Source organism: Procambarus clarkii, chromosome 29, assembly GCF_040958095.1.
Source record: "Procambarus clarkii isolate CNS0578487 chromosome 29, FALCON_Pclarkii_2.0, whole genome shotgun sequence".
Taxonomy (NCBI): domain Eukaryota; kingdom Metazoa; phylum Arthropoda; class Malacostraca; order Decapoda; family Cambaridae; genus Procambarus; species Procambarus clarkii.
In genome coordinates this window covers 41,274,273-41,286,228 of record NC_091178.1, presented here as the reverse complement: position 1 = coordinate 41,286,228, position 11,956 = coordinate 41,274,273, and the positions used below count along the sequence as shown (strand labels likewise).

General features: G+C 36.5%; 1 long non-coding RNA gene across 1 annotated transcript in view; it reads left to right on the top strand.

Moving 5' to 3' along the window:
• The window catches only part of LOC138369822 (uncharacterized), a 4,684-nt gene extending 75 nt beyond the window's left edge, over nucleotides 1-4,609 (top strand). Inside the window, exons 1-3 of the long non-coding RNA XR_011229987.1 lie at nucleotides 1-167; nucleotides 3,535-3,737; nucleotides 4,240-4,609. The exon at nucleotides 1-167 is cut by the window's left edge and continues 75 nt beyond it. This is a non-coding gene — a long non-coding RNA (uncharacterized lncRNA). The remainder of the gene's footprint in view (nucleotides 168-3,534; nucleotides 3,738-4,239) is intronic.
• The last annotated feature ends 7,347 nt before the right edge of the window (nucleotides 4,610-11,956 follow it).

The window sequence follows — 11,956 nt, the reverse complement described above, 5'->3', positions numbered from 1 at the left end:
CAAGACAGCAGCTGCTCTTACATTACGACTCACTGCTGCTCAGCGAGTCGTAAACACAGAAGTTTAGCCCGCTCAACTGTTCTCCCAGCATGGACCCTACAACAGTTCCTCTCGACAACGAATCGGAGCGACCCGTTAGGGGCGTCCTGCCCTTCTCAACATTTAAGGTAGTGTTTGTGTTTTGTTGGCGCGTCGGACCAGTGTTTGTCTCTGTTGGCGCGCGCGCCTGAAGCACGCCTGTTGGTGCAGCCTTGGTGACCAAGTGCAGGTGCAGTGGTCCTATAGGGGGAGGTGACCCTCGGTGTTATGGGGCACTGGGTTTTCTCCAGTAGGTGGCTGTTATTTGAAGCACACTCGGGAGGAGGCCTGTCCACAACCCCCCCTCACCCTCCCCATCTGCTTAGCCCTGTCCTTAAGCTCTCTCACCCAGTCGACGTGAGGTATGCTGTTGGGCGACTTCTGTTATGCCGTTATTTATTATTTACGTTCTTTATATAAGTCCTTCCTTACAGTCTGACCGTTAGTCAGGGTGTGTTTCCTCACGCTACAAGATTTACTGTAATTTTACCTTTGCTTTCGCCCCTAGCTTTAATTTTTCATGGATTTGTATTTTCATAAGTTCCTTAATTTATTAATGAATTTAATGGTGGCAAACTGCATTTTTTTTTTTTTTGCAGGCTTTTCATTCAGGTCTGTTTTAACTTTTGCTTATTGCCTATAAGTTATTAGGTAAAGTCAGCTAGGTTAGGCTAGCTGCCGAGTCACAGGCCTCTGGCCACCAGCTTTAAGTTTAATGGACTAGTTTTTCTATAAGTTTCCTTAACTTATTAATGAATTTAAAGCAGTGTCAAGCTCCATGTTTCTGTTGCAGGTTGTACATTTAGGTTTATTTAACTTTAGCTTTTGCCTTTAAGTTATTAGGGAAAGTCAGCTAGGTTAGGCTAGCTGCTGTGTCACAGGCCTCTGGCCCCTAGCTTTGCTTTCATGGACTTGTTTTCCCACAAGTTTCCTTAATTTACTACTGAAATTTATGCAGTGTAAGCTGCATGTTTCTTTAGCTGGTTTTACATTTAGGTTTGTTTTAACTTTTGGTCATTGCCTATAAGTTAGTAAAGTTAGCTAGGTTAGGCTAGCTGCAGTGTCACAGGCCTCTGGCCCCTAGCTTAGTTTTCATGGATTTGTTTTCCATAAGTTTCCTTATTTTATTAATGAATTTTATGCAGTGTCAAGCTGCGTGTTCCTTTGCTGGCTTTACATTTAGGTTTGTTTATCCCCTGCTTTGCCTTTAAGTTATTAGGTAAAGTTAGCTAGGTTAGGCTAGCTGCAGTGTCACAGGCCTCCGGCCCCTAGCTTTGTTTTTATGGACTTGTTTTTCCATAAGTTTCCTTAATTTATTAATGAATTTTATGCAGTGTCAAGCTGCGTGTTTCTTTGCTGGCTTTACATTTAGGTTTGTTTATCCTCTGCTTTGCCTTTAAGTTATTACGTAAAGTCAGCTAGGATGTGATAGTTGTAGGGATCGGGCCCTTGCCTCTCGCTTTAAGTTTATTCTGGCCCTGCATTTACGTTTAGTTTCCTCAGCAAATTTCCCGTTTTTTACATCGCCCTTGCGTACCCAGACGTTTTCGTCTGGCCGGTGTAGCCCGGTACAATAGTTCCCAGACGTTTCGTCCGGCTGGTATAGCCGGCACGTTCGTACCCAGACGTTTTCGTCTGGCCGGTGTAGCCCGGTACATTTGTTCCCAGACGTTTCGTCCGGCTGGTATAGCCGGCACGTTCGTACCCAGACGTTTTCGTCTGGCCGGTGTAGCCCGGTACATTTGTTCCCAGACGTTTCGTCCAGCTGGTATAGCCAGCACGTTCGTATCCAGACGTTTTCGTCTGGCCGGTGTAGCCCGGTACTTTTGCTCCCAGACGTTTCGTCCGGCTGGTATAGCCGGCACGTTCGTACCCAGACGTTTTCATCTGGCCGGTGTTGCCCGGTACGTCAATTCCACCACGTTTCGTTCGAATGCTGTAGCACAATATTCCCGTGTTTTCCTTGGTCGCGTGTACCAGATGTTGGTCTGCCTGTTGTGCCTGGTTACGCGGGCCCCTTCACCATCCCAAGTTTTCAGCGTCCAGCCTAATGCCTGGCCGTGCGGTCTGCCGCTTGAGCGACTTCAAATCAAATCAAATGTTTATTTAGGTAAGGTACATATATACAAAAGATTTTACGAGTAATGGATTTAATTCTAATTATTGCGGTCATTTTTAATTAATTCTGTTCAATTTTATTACATTCCTTTATTTAGACTTTCAGCTTGATTAGTTTCATTACGCGGCAAATTTAGGAATTGATAGCATTGCTTACACCTCTTGCCTTAAAAAAAAAAAAAAAAAAAAAAATCTATTCGTAAAAGAATTCGTATTTTCATGTCAATTTAGTGAACGGGAGCCCGCTCCTGTTTTGGTGACTTACGTTCCTCCATCATTAACCAAACGCTTACTAAAATAACTTGTTATACCCTTAGTCTCCCAGTCATGACGTGTATTAAGACTAAAGTTTTCTTCAATTTAGCATGGAGCAAGCCTTTGACTTTAGATTATTCCTGCACTTGTTTTATGAGTCAATTCCCTCAGCAATTTGTTACTGCAATTTATGCATTGCGTTTGCTCCACGTTTTATTTAACTTTTCTGCCGCGATTAAACTTTCAGTTTATTCCTCAATTTAGTCGGAAGGTACTGCTGGTTCCCAGCCGACGTCCTTCCTGTGACGAGTTAAGCCGGCGATGTTTTCAGTTTTATATTTATTTGGTCATAAAAATAGGCGGCCTCCTAGGCCGCTGGTTTATCCAGACGTGTTGTCTGCCCGGTGTAGCCCGGATGTCACTGCGGCCTCCCAGGCCGCTGGTTTACCCAGACGTGTTGTCTGCCCGGTGTAGCCCGGATGTCACAGCGGCCTCCTAGGCCGCTGGTCGCGAAGTTCCAGCTGACGTGTCTTTTTTCACTCCTTTTCGTTATTGTATTTGGTTGTATTTACCTCGGCTCAGTGTTAATCCCGTTTCTCTAACGAGTTATAGTCCAGCTTCATTTTGAGCATACTTTGTTTTGCAATTTATAATTAATTAGTTATAATTGGTTTATAATTTTATTATTTACACCATTTTATTTAAGATTATTCGTGTAATATAATTTATTACATTGTTAGGCTTTTACAACGACGTCGTCCCAGCCGGTGTTGTTCCTGCAGAGGATGGGCCAGCTGGTGGCTCGGCCGTAGCTGTTGCAGCGGGCGCCCTCACAGACTCGGCTAGTTTCAGCAGACGATGTTACAGCTGCTAACACCCCAGTTCCATCTTAGGCTTCCCGGCAGCCGATGCTTCAGTCAGGAACCTCCAGCTGAAGCGTTCCACCCGAAGTTGCGCCCAGCAATTTATTTTTCTTCCATTCTGCGGCACTTGCCGTCATCGGTTATTTACGATATTACATTGTATTCTTACATTGTACGATTATTTACGACATTGTATTCTTAATATTATTCCTTATTACAGTTACTGGATGACGGTTCCCTGCCGTCGATTTCACTTTGCTCCTGTTCTAAAAGATGTAGCCGAAGTTCACGGCGCACTAGCTGCGGCTTGCGGACGCTCATTGACAACACAAGACTACACTCAGCGGCCACTTAAGGCAGACTCCTTGGCTTCTATCCAGCCCTATCACCCGTCTGGAGGCAGAGATGGGATGGAGACCAAGGGTAATGTTCCCCGCTCACATTCTACATCTGCTTAGGACACAAGCATGTTATAGTTTTGGCTTTAAGAATTGGTTCTTATTCCATTTTATGGTTTATGTATATATTGCTTTATTGTATATACCCGTTCTTGGTATATGTATTGTTATATTCAAGATTTATACTTTCGTATTATCCCTGTTTATAGTTGCTTTGTGCTTCTTTGCTGCTCCCCTACTGGCTTTCTCCAACCTTTGCTCTTAGCAAAGGTACTTCCCCCTTCCGTTTGCTGGAAGATTCTTAGAATTGTTAGCCCCCTTCATTGCTACAGTATAATTATTCGGAAAACTCTTTATTCATCCAGGATTGTTAATTAAGGAATCCCTTAATTTCTGTGCCGGGCTCCCTCCCCCCGTTTTCGTCTCCGTATTGATTCAGCTAGGGTTTCCCTCTCGTCTGTGCCCTTGCCTGTCACGATAACACTGCATGCCACTTCTGCCCACCCTTACTGCCTTATATCTTTCAGCCCGGGGGAGGTGATCTACGCGACAAAAAATCGACGCACGCTCCGACTGGACCAGGTATCGCTTACATGGTCAGGAATCAACACTCTTCGGATCCTGCAAGCGCAGTGCAGGACGCACGCATACCCTAGCCCAACGAGCGCCCCCCGGCAAGTTCTACCCGGCCCGTGCCCAGTGAACAGGCAACACTTCAGGGCGATTAATTCGCGCCGCCCTCGCAGAGCTAGGCTCGCCTTCAGCCGACCACGCCCTCTTGCCTTTAGAATTGACAGGGCCACTCGGCTCTCTTGACGGGCTAGCCATCGGAGTTAACGGCGGGTCCAGCAACCAGCTGGAACACCCAGCTGACTACGCCCGGGATGTTGTTGCACTGCCACTCTGAGGCCTACTTGCGACCAGCGGGCCTCGCCCTTTGGGGGGGGGGGGTCCGGCCAGCTGGCCTGCGGTGGGGGTGCAGCGCCGGTCCCCAAGTGTCCCGCTGTCCGCAGCTAATCCTTTGCCCAGTCTACATGCTAGTAAGAGTAAGGACCCCCTTCTCCTTAATCCTTCTCCCGCTGGCCATCGCGGGATTGGGGGTGCTCCGCCGGAACCCCTAAAGTGATAAGCCTGCAGATAGCTAAGAAATATTCCCATGAATTGTAATTAGTCTAATTAATGCAACTTTCATTTACTACCTATGGATGTAGTTATTAATTGTAATTGATCTCTCCTTTATCATTAAGGATTATTCATTATAATTATTCCTTAATACTTTATTGTTATGCACTAGTCAATAATTATTTATCATTCATCCTAATTAGCTTTGATTCATTAAAAATAATTGCTTATCATTATACTATTTGTTATTATTATTATTTATTATATAATATTAATTTTATTAATTATTAATTTATTATTTATTAATTTATTATTTATTAATTTATATAATAAATTAATTTATTATATATTAATTTATTATATATCAATTTATTATTTACCATTATAAAATAAACAAGTCCCCAATCTGAGCACGTTTTCTTCCAACCTCAGAAAAAAGAACACTGTTTCCCAAAACGGTGGGTTTTCTGAGTGGAAGAAAACGTATGTCTGGAAGCTGACTTTATCCGCGCCCAAGCTGCGCGCGCATTGACCCGAGGTTATATAAACCGGGACGGAGATGGCGTGGGCCCCTTTCACAAGACAGCAGCTGCTCTTACATAACGCCCACCCTCCTCCCGGGATCCTCTGCATCCCCTGTTTTAATTTAGAAAGGGACGGCCCACAGATGTGCTCAAGGGGCACTTGCTCTAGCATGCTAAGCATTTGCTGTATCTTTGGGGGTGCTCCGCCGGAACCCCCAAAGTGATAAGCCTGCAGATAGCTAAGAAATATTCCCATGAATTGTAATTAGTCTAATTAATGCAACTTTCATTTACTACCTATGGATGTAGTTATTAATTGTAATTGATCTCTCCTTTATCATTAAGGATTATTCATTATAATTATTCCTTAATACTTTATTGTTATGCACTAGTCAATAATTATTTATCATTCATCCTAATTAGCTTTGATTCATTAAAAATAATTGCTTATCATTATACTATTTGTTATTATTATTATTTATTATATAATAATAATTTTATTAATTATTAATTTATTATTTATTAATTTATATAATAAATTAATTTATTATATATTAATTCATTATATATCAATTTATTATTTACCATTATAAAATAAACAAGTCCCCAATCTGAGCACGTTTTCTTCCAACCTCAGAAAAAGGTGTTAGGTTCCCATCGTATTTTATATAATACATTTGTAAATATGTCTAATGGAGAAATGTTCAACACTAGTCTAAATGGAATGGTAATGTCAGCTCTTAACGTCTGTGTTATTATTGTTCATGCCATGATTCATTTAAAATGTTTACTTGATAAAAATATACTTCCCACTGAGAAAATGCGACACTCTAACAAACATTTCATTGAAGAAGTAATAAAACATGTTCCTTCCACATTATTCGGGCATCCCATGTTACCAATTGTTACCTGCAAAGACCAATAAAAAAACAATTTAATTAATTTTTAAAAAATAAGAAAACAATGTCGTGGAATATGACTACTAAGCCACTTTTATCATATTTTCCTTCTGATATAACTAGTGATACTAATGTAATTATTACAACTAGTGACACTACGTCAACAATAACAACAACAACAACAACAACTACATCCACTGCAACATCTACAATTACTACTGATATATTGTCACCAATAAACAATGATGACAATAATAATAATAATAATAATGATAATATTAATAATTATTTTAACAGTAAACAAATGTTAAATACTGAAGATTTTACTCAAGATATGTTTTTTTATAAATATGTACGATATCTTAACGAGGAAAAAAGAGCACCAGCTCTTCTTGTTTTTGATTTCGATAATACATTAGCCATATATGATGAACAACAACATTTACAACTGAATTTGTCAGATAGTTTTCCCTCAGTATATACACGGCCATTTTTATATGAGATGTTAGATTATATGAAAGCCACCAACAAACACAATATTCTTATTTTATGGACAGCAGGAAAACGATCATATATTCAAAATGTTTTAACTTTATTGAACATGTGTCAATATTTTACACATATTTTAACGTATTATGACTGTGTTTTATCTAAAAATATATATGGTGTTAGTAAGTCATATAAATATATTGTCAATAAATACCCTAAATATTCAGATATGAGAGCCATACTGATAGATAACTGGGCTGTTTATAATGCTTTGGGAAGGAAAAGAAAGAGTTATAAGACAAATTATGATGATGGAATAGTCAAACAGCAATACAGTCGACTGATATCTATCAAACCTTATACCATATATGACGTGGTGAAAGAATTTGGGGCTTTCAATATACCCCCTCATCAAATAAATGATATTGATATGTTCATTCGTTCTAAAAGCTTAAACGGCAAAACCAATAATAATTATAATCATAATAATGGAACAGATTCATCCACACCAGGAAAATTAGACCAGTACCCATCATATGGGGACACAGCTCTCTTATCCTTAATATGTTTCTGTGAAAGAGAAATCTTTGGGATAGTAGCAACTCCGACTATACAAAACAAAAGAAGTATAAACAGTGACTACTATATTATTATGCTTGAAAACGATCAGTTATCATTGATAAATAGAAACAAGGTAGAAAATAGTAATATGATCAGAAGTAGACAATGCCATCCCCTTATATGGATACAAATTTCAACTTAATGATGGTAGTACTATCAATATCTATTTTATATTTCTATAAGTTTTATTAAGTAGGTACTCGTGGGATTATGCCTGAAAGCTTCTAAGGCAGAATCCCGGCTGGAGAAGCAACAATATGGTGTTCAGCTGACATTGGAATGGTCAAAGAGCGATTGGTTTGTAACCCTAGGACTCAATGATCGTTAGTCATCTTGTGTTAATTCATCATCATCATCATCACCATTCATTCCATACGTTTTTATTTCGGATATGATTTTTTCTATTAATTCAAGTTGGTTATTTAACATTAATTCTTGTTCATGTATAGTGTCAATAGTTGAAAGGTTAACCCTTTTCCATAATTCATTTTTACTTTCCTCTGTTTTTCTGTAAATTTCTTCAATGTTGTTTTTATAAATTTCTTGAGAGTTTTTTAGTTGCCATTGATAATGTTCATGTAACTGTTGTATACAAAATTTATTATTGTTTTCCAATTGGTTTACATTATTTTGAAATGTGTTTTGAATTTCATTTATTTTTGAATTAGAGATTGTATTCATATTTACACAACTTTTTATGAGTTCATTCATGCGTTTGCATAACAGAAAACAAAGGTAAATCAATTGAGTGTAGATTGAAAATGGTGTATAAAGATGACTACGTTCAAGGGCAAATAGAAACTGTTCAAATAATTTATATACACCAAAAATTCTGTCCATGAGATTGGGTTCATCCATATTTTCGTTTTCAAGTTCATTGATTGCACAATGTATAAGGTTGGTTAGTAGATCGTTAATGAGGGATGAACCTACTATTTGGTCAATATTATCGGTATTTTTAAAGAATTCATTTAATTTTTGAAGATTTTCTTTCGGTTTAAATTCTTTCATATCATTTTTCTTATCTTCTTGTAATGCTAATTTGAACAGCGTTGAACATATTATCAAAGGAAATGGGTTTAGTCTCTCTGGACTATTTTCATTTTCGGGTATAATTTTAATTTCATTTACAAAGAGTGTTTTTAGAATAGATTTTTCAAAGTCTAAATAAATTTGAAAAGCTTTTTTATATTTTTTATTTTTAAGGGCATCATTAAGATTAATAATATCCAAGGTTGATTTTGAAGTCATTTTTTTTATTTTATTTTACTTTGTTAATTTGGTTGTTTTATGGACTCAATAAACTCGTTGTGATCTTTCATTTCAGCCAAAAAATTTATATTATGGGTAATATTCCCTAGAGAATTTTTAGAAATGAAGTTTGTGCCAGTATCTCGAGCTAATATATTTGGTAAAAATGTTGCCATATTCTTTAAAACTAATTTTTCATTACTGCATATATTTGTAAGGGAAATGAATCCTATATGAGATGAATAAGCAGTATTAGGAGGGGTTGTTTCTAATATCCTAATCATACATTCTCCATTGGATTCGTCAGTGGAAATATCAATATTTGAATTTTTTTCCGGTTTCAAGTTAATATCTAATATTTTACTAGGGTACATTCCCATTGTAATATCGAGAATGGAAACATCATTAATGTTATTTACCACATCCACATTTAGATCATCATTAAATGTATTGAAATACCGTTTTAAATTATCAGTATTTGAAGTTAAATGACTTTGATACGTTTTAACCATAGGTTTCTCAGTTGCAATATGAGACAGATAAGAAAATTTGGTCTCATGTATAAAAGAAGGGGGATGAATATCTATAGGTCTAACAGGATTTTTGAGCTGTTGTAATACATTGGGTGAACTGGTATTGGTTTGGGTGGATATTTTAGGTTTAAGAGCTCGTTTTAATTGTATACATTCAGTGGATTGATTTTTGGTAGTAGTTGTAGTAAAAATAGCTCTTCCTTGTCTGTTAACAATAAGAATGTTATGCATCGTGAAGATACATCGACCATTGAGAGGCGGTAATTCTTTAAGATCATCGAGGGAGTCAGAAAGAGCAATTGCTATAGCTATATAATCATGAGTCCTATGTGTCGATAATGGTTCACAGTATGACAATCGATTATTTCTTATTTGTAAGAGCCGTTGCTGAGATTTAATTAACTGAGCATAATAAATACTCATTATATTGTTAATATCAAAGATTTTTAAATCCACTGAATTAAAATCATCATTTTTTATAACTTTAATAAATCGTGAAGAAGGAGGAGCGCTTATTCCCTTTTCATTGTCATTCCATTGTTCGTTTTTTAATGGACGTTTATAGTAACCGTTTTCCAAAGGATATGGGAGACTTTCTACAAATTTTGTATAAATTTTAGTTAAATCGTCAACATTTATTTCATTTATTTCGTCTATTATTTCTCTAGTGTTAACCCAAACAATTTTAATATTTTGATCTATGAGATTTGATGGCATAGCTAAAATTTGTAACAAAATGTTGGGATTGGGTAAGATAACATTACCAGGGAAGAAAGATATGTTCTGTGTTTGTTTAATTTGGGGATAAATTTTGTAATTAATACCGAAACTAGATAGAGCATGCCAGAAATATCCTAAATTATAGGTGTGTATTCCAATGTTATTATGACACATTTCATTATAATGAAAATCATTTAAAGTTTCCCGAAAGATTAAACCCATTTTCACATACAAACATGGTTGGCATATGGCAGATAAACTTATATAGGTATTGGATTTGGATAATTTTTCTTGGGCTTTCATATAGAGTTGTTCAAGTTGAAGTAAATAATAATCTTTATCTTCTGTTTTTACATTAGGTAAAATTGCATGTTTACAAATACATTGAGTACCTATCATATTTATTTGTTCTCTAATCATCGTTCTAATTAAATTATGTTGGGGTGAATCATCATTAATTTTAGAAATGATATTAATGACATCAGAATTAACTATGGGATTTTTTATTGAAAGTGATGATGTCGGTGATTGAGGTAAAGATGAAGACATTTATTTACTTTTTTTTTTTAGTTTATAATAAAAAATATATGAAAATATGAATAGTCCTGTAGGGATTCCAAATACAACCAATCCTGTACAATCACCAAACCCACCATCAAACCCACCACCAACACCACCAGCACAAAACAAACAAACAAACACCATAACACAACAATCAGTAGTTGGTCTAACTCCGAATTCATCTATGACATCAATAATGGCCAATCCAAAAGTTAATCCAGAAATATCTGAAGTTCTTTCCAAAATTCAAGATATGACTAGATATATCAGTGACCCTAACCAACGTGCTTCTTTCATAAAAGCTTTGGGTCAACAGTTAAATATGATAGGTAATTCTTCTAAATGTGTTTGTATTCACGCTCTATTTCCTGACCTAAAATATGAAGAAAAAGATTATCATTTACAACAAATTGAAGATTTGTATAGAAAAGCACGGGAAAAACCAGTACATAATATTTATAAAAGTTTGTCTGCTATATGTCCACCCTGTTTATATCTAAAAATGGGTTTGTTATCAACAGACGTGGTGAAAGATTTTAAAGACTCATTTTGTTCCAACAAAACTGGGCCTCATAAAACTTATAATTTAGGACCAATGGCTCATGTCTTAACAAGTTATAATGTTAATCAAAAAGTCTATCCTAACATGCAAAATGCTATGAATATATCTTTTCATCCAGGTAATATTCTAATCCCTGATTCAAAAATCTTTTTACAGATGTTAGCTATGCCATCAAATCTCATAGATCAGGGGGTTAAAGTAATTTGGGTTGATACAGAGGAAACTGTTCCTTGCAATAATAATAACATTAAAGACCAATTGGAATGTTATGAAAAGTTTATGAACGCTCTCCCTGCTTCTCTTGATAATGGTTATTACAAAGGTGAGCCTATACCAACTGACAAGAATAAATTAATAACTTTTCCACCTCATAAATTTGTTAAAGCAGCTAAAGGTGAAGAAAATTTAGTTTTACTAAAAATTTTTGATGTAAATTCAGTTTTAAACATATATTATTCTCAACTAATTCAATCACAGCGACGATTACAAGTGAAAACTATAACAGATAATGATGGAAGTAGATTATATTTGAATCGAACCAATTTTGCTTGTTATGAACCCTTGTCCACACATCGAATACATGATTTTCTAGCCATAGCGGTTGCCCTCTCGAATAATCCGGAAGATCTTAAAAAATACCCTCCACTCAATAATGAGTGTATCACTACTCCACATAATATTCTCATCATTAATAATAAAGGGAAGGCCGTGTTTACTGACAGTACTGAACCTAAATCAACTACAGCCTGTGAAAAATTGAAACGAGGACTTAAAGATGGTACTAAATATCCACCTCATAAACGATTTGTAAATACAGCACATACCATGACACCTAATACAAATCTCAAACCTGGAGATCCTATTAAACCAGACAGTTTTCCTGACTTAAATACTACCACTTCTCCTGATCTCGCTGATATTGCTATGGAGAAACATATTAATGATTCGGAAATGTTTCGTAA